Source organism: Engraulis encrasicolus, chromosome 7 (genome assembly GCF_034702125.1).
Source record: "Engraulis encrasicolus isolate BLACKSEA-1 chromosome 7, IST_EnEncr_1.0, whole genome shotgun sequence".
In the NCBI taxonomy this organism is placed as follows: domain Eukaryota; kingdom Metazoa; phylum Chordata; class Actinopteri; order Clupeiformes; family Engraulidae; genus Engraulis; species Engraulis encrasicolus.
The window spans coordinates 41,680,654-41,688,157 of NC_085863.1; the positions used below are offsets into that span (position 1 = coordinate 41,680,654).

General features: G+C 49.6%; 1 protein-coding gene across 1 annotated transcript in view; it reads right to left on the reverse strand.

Moving 5' to 3' along the window:
- LOC134452915 (serine/threonine-protein kinase PAK 3-like) overlaps positions 1 to 7,229 on the reverse strand; it is a 33,567-nt gene extending 26,338 nt beyond the window's left edge. The window contains exon 1 of the mRNA XM_063203593.1: positions 6,734 to 7,229. The gene's annotated coding sequence lies outside the window, so the exon portion shown is untranslated. The remainder of the gene's footprint in view (positions 1 to 6,733) is intronic.
- Positions 7,230 to 7,504: the final 275 nt, after the last annotated feature.

The window sequence follows — 7,504 nt, forward strand, 5'->3', positions numbered from 1 at the left end:
GGAGTGCTGTGGAGTGCTGTGTCACAATGACAATGGGAGTTGCAGTTTCCCAATAGGGCTTAAAAAAAGGTTAAAAAATGACAAATATTCCAGGTCTCTAGTTAAAAATAAACATTATCAAATTGAGGTAGAACTTGTAACATTTAAACACCCACTCTAACAATCAAGTAATGCATAACAATCAAGTAATACAAAAATAAAGTGTCTTGGTGCTTTTAAAAAAAACCCGAATGACATAAAATAATAAATATTGCGCATCGGTAACGATACACTAAAAACATGCAAATATCGGCCCGATATTGGACCGATACATATACATATACGATACATCGGTCTATCCTTAGTTGGTACATTAGTGCAATAAAGTGATCAGTGCTACAGCAAGAGGTGCATTACTGCAATACAGTGACCCGTGCTACAATAACAGCTGCATTAGAAAAATAGTGACCATGCGCTCTTATGCATGACACATGCACCCAAGCACTCAAGCAAGGCTATCCGGCAAAACACTTTCACACACTCTTACTGATACACCCACACACTCCAGCAAGGCTAGCCTGCAACACCCAAACACTCCAGCAAGGCTAGCCTGCAACACCCTTCCACCGCTCTTGTTAAATGGTAAATGGACTGCATTTATATAGCGCCTTTCCACTCCTTCGAGCCCTCAAAACGCTTTACATTGTATGCCTCACATTCACATTACATTGTATGCCTCACATTGGTTGCACACTGAGGAAGGCACACGCCGAAACGCGTCTGTGCACAAAAAAATAAAGAAAGCAATTGATGCAAGGTGTGCTCCCCTTTTCTTTGATTCCAAGTATTCATTTGGGACAGCACCCTTAAAAGTTATCAAGAAACCTGAGTGAAGCCTGCTACCTACTTGATGCCTCACATTCACCCATTCACACACACATTCACACACCAGGAGCAACTTGGGTTTACCCATCCTGCTCAAGGACACATCGATGGGGTGAGGCAGAGCAGGGTTCGAACCTGCAACCTTTGGGTTGCCGAACGGCTCCTGTACCAACTGAGCCGCCACCTCCCCAAAAACCACCGTCTCTTTACTCATTCACATACACCCAGACACTCGAGCAGGGCTTGACTGCCTGTGCACAACAGTGTGTGAGACGAGGTGTTCAAGAGGTGTCCGGGCACCTCTTGAGCGTGTGAGCGTGTGTGTGTGTGTGAGAGAGTGAATGAGTGATTGAAAGAGAGAGTGTGTGAGTGAGACCGACACAGTCAGAGAGAAGAAAGTGTGTGTGCAGTATGCATGTGTGTTATTGTGTTTGTTTGTGTGTTACTAGCGTGTCACCACAAGAGTACTCTGTGCGTGTGTGTGTGTGCGTGTGTGTGCTTTTTGTGTGTGTGTGTGGTTGTGCACATGTGCACATGCACACGTGTGTATGTGTGTGTGTGTGTGTGTGTTAGTGTGTCACTAGTGTGTCACTGCACGAGCCAAATGTGGCAGATGGCCGCCAATCCCCAGCACTAATCCACCATACACACACACACACACACACACACACGCCATACACTCTATACACACACGTGCATGCGTGCACGCACAGACACACAGACACAGACGCAGATGATCTTTACTAAATACAGCATGTGTCCTCAAATGTCTAAAATATATTGCACACATTTATTCACCTCAAGTTATTCTGTGTGTGTGTGTGTGTGTGTGTGTGTGTGTGTGTGTGCGTGTGTGTGCTGTTTCTGACAGCTGAGTGAATGTACAGTAGGCCCTGATGTGTACATGGGCGACATGCTGGGTCTGTGCATTATGGGTGGACTACTGGACACCTTCACCTCCCTCAGGATCAGTGTGTGTGTGTGTGTGCGTGTGTGCGTGTGTGTGTGTGTGTGTGTGTGTGTGTGTGTGTGTGTGTGTGTGTGTGTGTGTGTGTGTGTGTGTGTGTGTGTGTGTGTGTGTGTGTGTGTGTGTGTGTGTGTGTGTGAACTAGTATTGTCTCAATAAGGAGTAGCAAGGGGCTTACTTGGAGTGTGATATCAAGATAAAAAACAGGTGACACCCAACCCCCTGTTACCACCCCCCTCCCCGCCACACACACACACACACACACACACACACACACACACACACACACACACACACACACACACACACACACACACACACACACACACATTATTCACATTATTGAAGTAAAGCTAATAGGTGTGTGTGTGTGTGTGCGTGCGTACGTGCATGCGCGTGTGTGTGTGTTGGTCTAAGTCGACTCCAAAGGAAAAGATCTCCCCCTGATCAGGTTACACACCGACACACACACACACACACACACACACACACACACACACACACACACACACACACACACACACACACACACACACACACACACACACACACACACACACACACACACACACACTAGTGTAAGTGGATATGTTGAAAAGTGACTCCCAGCTGACGGGTTACCTCGCTCTTGTGGCATTGCTGTTGCCATGGTAACCTGTGTTGTCAAGAGACCCAGTGATGCCCAAGTCCACACCTGACTGCAGACTGTGGATGCAGGTTGTGTACGTGTGCGTGTGTGTGCGTGAGTGTGTGCATGTGCACGTGTGTGTGTGTGTGTGTATGTGTGTATGGGAGGATTGGTGGTGCTTGAGATGGGATACTGCACACAGAGAACACAACAAAATTGCATTCATGCTTCATACAAGGCATGCAGCCCAACAGGCACCCTGAAGGGAGCAGGACCGTGTTCTGGGTGCCCCAGCCATGGAGGAGAAAGGGGGACACACTACCATGCTGAGGGCACCCCAGTCATGGAGGAGAATGGGGGACACACTACCATGCTGAGGGTACCCCAGCCATGGAGGAGAATGAGGGACACACTACCATGCTGAGGGTACACCAGTCATGGAGGAGAATGGGGGACACTACCGTGCTCAGGGTACCCCAGTCATGAAGGAGAATGGGGTACAATAGAGTACCATTCTCTGGGTACCCCAGTCATGAAGGAGAATGGGGTACAATAGAGTACCATTCTCTGGGTACCTGAGTCATGGAGGCGGATGGGGGAGAGTAGAGTACCGTGCTCAGGCTACCTCAGTCGTGCAGGAGGATGGGGTACAATAGAGTACCATTCTCTGGGTACCTGAGTCATGGAGGCGGATGGGGGAGAGTAGAGTACTATGCTCAGGCTACCTCAGTCATGGAAGAGGATGGGGGATACCAGAGTACCATACTCAGGATGCACCACTCATGGAGGAGGATGGGGGACAGTTATTCACCACCCCAAACCCACTCAGTGGAGTCAGGAATCGAATCGGCAACCCTCGGGCTACACGTGGGACACCAGAGCCGCTGGCCAACATTTTTACAGACAGAACTTTTTGGACCCAACTGAGACGTTACATTACGTATGGAATACCGACGAGGTGTCCCGATATCAAGGGAAATAATGGACGAGGCGGAGCGTTCTAACAGCCCGACAGCGCAGGTGTTTGACTTGACAACCAGATGCGATAGAATTACTAACGGCACTTCGCCAGAAAGTTAGAAAAGAAGCAACTTGGACGCCCGCACGACATCATATAGGTGTCCTGCTACCGGGGAATAAAGGACACCTGCTCAGCGAATCAGAAGACATTCTGTCTGCTCACCGGGTGATAAATTCTATTACATCACATTGCATTACACTTAGATAAAGCTTTTATCCAAAGTGACGCACAGTAATTTACAGGGCCCTGGTTACAGTCTCTGGAGCAATGTGGGGGTAGGTGTAATGCAATGTGATGTAATAGAATGTAATGTAACGTCTCAGTTGGGTCCAAAAAGTTCTGTCTGTAAAAATGTTGGCCAGCGGCTCTGGTGTCCCACGTGTAGCCCGAAGCTGGTTTGACCATAAAGGTTGCACAAAAATGCAATAACAAATTCAGGGAGCATCATAACATTGCGAAAGTAGAGGCGATATAGAGTGATATACTGCATATGGCTAGGCAGCGTCTGTACCACCTCAGGAGGTTAAGAAAGTTCAAAGTTCCATGAGATATGCAGAAGTCCTTCTACACTGCCACAATTGAATCAGTGATGACTGGAACCATGTCAAGATGGGATGGCAACTGCACCGCTGAGGTAGCCAGGCTGTGCCCTCCTAGTGACGCAACAGCTTCAGCGTTGCAGGTCAAGAGTCAATGCAAGTACTTTCTGAGGTCCCGCAAATACGGGAACTCCTCCCACTTTGTTGGGAAGCAAACAATCATTAGCAAACCAAGGGAGGCAATTTGGAAAATGCTGTTTGGGAAATGTTAATTGTTAAGCTCTTGGTCAGACCAAGTCTCGAAGAGATTTGAAAGGCGATGATAATCAGGCTACCGCTGAGGATAAGGTAGCCTGCATAGAGTATAGCTCTGCTAAAATCACTAAGGCCGTCCTTCCAGGGCTGCAAGAGATCTATTCAAGTAGAGACGAGGGCAAACAGGTAGACTGACAGGACAGACCATTCATTTTGAATGACTTCCTAATTAATACACGAATGGTATGATTACGCTTCTCTGGGGAGGGTTTTCAGCCGGTATTCAGACAACTGGTGTTACCGGCCCATAAGCGAACGCACTTGGGAACATAATAACATACGTCATGAGCGTCAACTGTCAGCAATTGGTCAGAGCTCATTTCAAATCAGAGCTGAGCTCACTCCTCCCGCCCAAGTGCTCCAGGGCACCGAGGACCCAGACCAAAAATGAATTACGAATTAATTAATGTGGTCTGGTAAAACCAGGCTAGCAAAAAGGATGATGAACGACACCGTCTAACCATTCCATGCATGTTTCAAAGGGTGCCATCAGGGAAACGACTGTGTTCAATATCCACTTCATCCATCACTATTTCCCCTGGTCTTTCCTCTATGAACTCACATATGCTGGACGCTGGACGTCTGACCAGGGCCTGGCAATACTGCAGCCTCTGCCACAGGTCTCTGCTCTTACAGTGTGTGTGTGTGGTGTGTGTGTGTTAGTGAGAGAGAGAGAGAGAGATATTGTGTGTGTGTGTGTGCATGCCCTGTATCCAAACTGTGCCTGATTACGTATGTGTCAAGCCACTGGGCTCAGATAGTGTGTTGGGTGTCACACACACACACACACACACACACACACACACACACACACACACACACACACACACACACACACACACACACACACACACACACTTCCAAGGGGGACGAGTTACAACATCAACCCCACTGCTCCCCTCGCTGCACGTACACAATTTATGTGTGTGTGTGTGTGTGGTGATGCCAACCAACCAACCTTGACTGCAGGAGGAGAAAAATCAATCAACCCAAATACACACACACACACACACACACACACACAGAGGGATAGAGGGATAGATAGCAGGCAGAGAGAGGGAGAGAGAGAGAGAAAGAGGCAGAGAGACAGAGAAGGAGCGACAGGGAAAGAGAGATACACAGAGAGAGGGAGGGAGGGAGGGAGGGAGGGAGCGGTGTGTGTGTGTGTGTGTGTGTTGCTAGTGGCTAACCGGCTAGCTAGGTGGCCTAACAAAGAAAAAAAGCATCATCACCTCCTAATGGTGTACGAGGAAGACAGGGCTACTTCACTTAACGCACGTTACACACACACACACACACACACACACACACACACACACACACACACACACACACACACACACACACACAGGCACAGGAACTCAACACACACACTCTCTCTCTCAGGCGGTGACGGCGAAAAGAGAAAATGGCCAATTCAAGATGGAGGCCAGCATCCCTGTTTATGCTCCATCTCTCTCTCTCTCCATCTCCCTACACCCCTCTCTCTCCCCCTGCACCCCTCTCCATCCTTCTTTCTACATCCCTTCATCCGCATCCCTCCATCTCTCTCTCCATCCCTGTACAACCCTCTCTCGCTCCATCCTCATCTCTCTCTCTGTCGAAGTGACACAATCCCCCCATTTTTTCATCTGTGCAACGCTTTAATTATGGTGGGCAGAGAGGTGGAGAGAGAGAGAGAGAGAGAGATGGAAGGAAAGATGGACAGGAGGAGAGAGAACGATAAAGATGGAGAGGAGAAGAGAAATAGATAGGGGGCCAAGAAGGGGAGATGGAGAAGATCGAGGGAGAGAGGGACGAGGGGTGGAGGGATGGAGAGGAGCAAGGGAGAGAGAGAGAGAGAGAGAGAGAGAGAGAGAGACGAAGGGTGGAGAGATGGAGAGGAGCGAGGGAGAGAGAAGATGAGGGGGGAGGGGGGAAGGATGCTGCAGCTGCAGCTAAAAGATGAAAGCGACCCCCTCCTCCCCATATCCCCCTCTCCTCCTCTACCCCATACTCCTCTCTCTCCCTCCCTCTATCTCCCCATACACCCCATATCCCCTCTCTTCCATTCTATCCTCCTCTATCACCCTCTCTCTTCCTCTACCCCATACTCCTCTCACTCCCTCCCTCTATCTCCCCATCCTATCTTCCTCTATCACCCTCTCTCTCTTCCTCCTTTCTCTCTCCCTCTCTCCTTCATCCTAGCGGCCATCCAGCCTAAAACACACACACACACACATCAGCCTTCAGCAGAAAGAGAGAGAGATGGGGAGAGGAGGAGAGGCCTGCTAGTCCTATTTTTCATCCATCCATCCGTCCGTCCATCCATCCATCTAGCACTACAGTTCACAGATATAAAAAAATAGAATGCTACACTCGTCTGTTTTTCATGCTGTGTTCATTCGTTCGTTTCTTACCTTGCCAGTCTCCTCTCATCCTTCCCTCTCGGTGTCCGTGCCGGAATAAACAGTCCTCTCTTCCTCTCCTGACAGATCCCTCGTTCGTCAGATCCCTCGTTCCTGTAGTATTCCAGTAGCCAGATGCATCGGCCCCCAGTTAGCCTCACTCCATCCCCACCTCTCTCTCCCGCTGTCTGTCTGTCTGTCTCTCTCTATCTATCTGTCTCTCTTTTGCTCCCTCTGTCTGTCTGTCTGTCTCTCCACAGCTGTCTGCTTGTATCTGCGGTGGCCCGGTCTGTGTGTCGGTGTGTTTGGGGTAAATCCAGAGTAGAGTTTCGTTAGCCTCTCTCTCTCTCTCTCTCTCCTGCGCCACACACAGCTACACACACACACACGGCACGGCGATATACACACACGCTCACACACACACGCAGCCGGTAGAACCAGAGAATCCACTTGAGTGGCCTGACAGGCGGAGAGGAGGAAGCAACGGAAAAAAGGAACCTGCTCTCTCTCTTTCTATCTCTCTCTCTCTCCTCCTGCTCGCTCTCGCAGTCTCTCTCCCCTCGCTGCCTAGGCCGGTGATGTCACGAGGGTTTCAGGTTTCTGATTGGCTAGGGCTTGGCAGTATGCAGATGAGGGGGGAGGGGAATAGAGAGCAGGCCGAGAGAGGGGGGGGGGGGTTGTAGGAGGAGGGGGCGAGGGTAGGGGGTGGAGTTGCTTTTGTGTTTCTCAGATCAGCTGAGGAGAGAGAGCAGACTGGTAGGGCAGGAATTAGTTCAGGTGTGT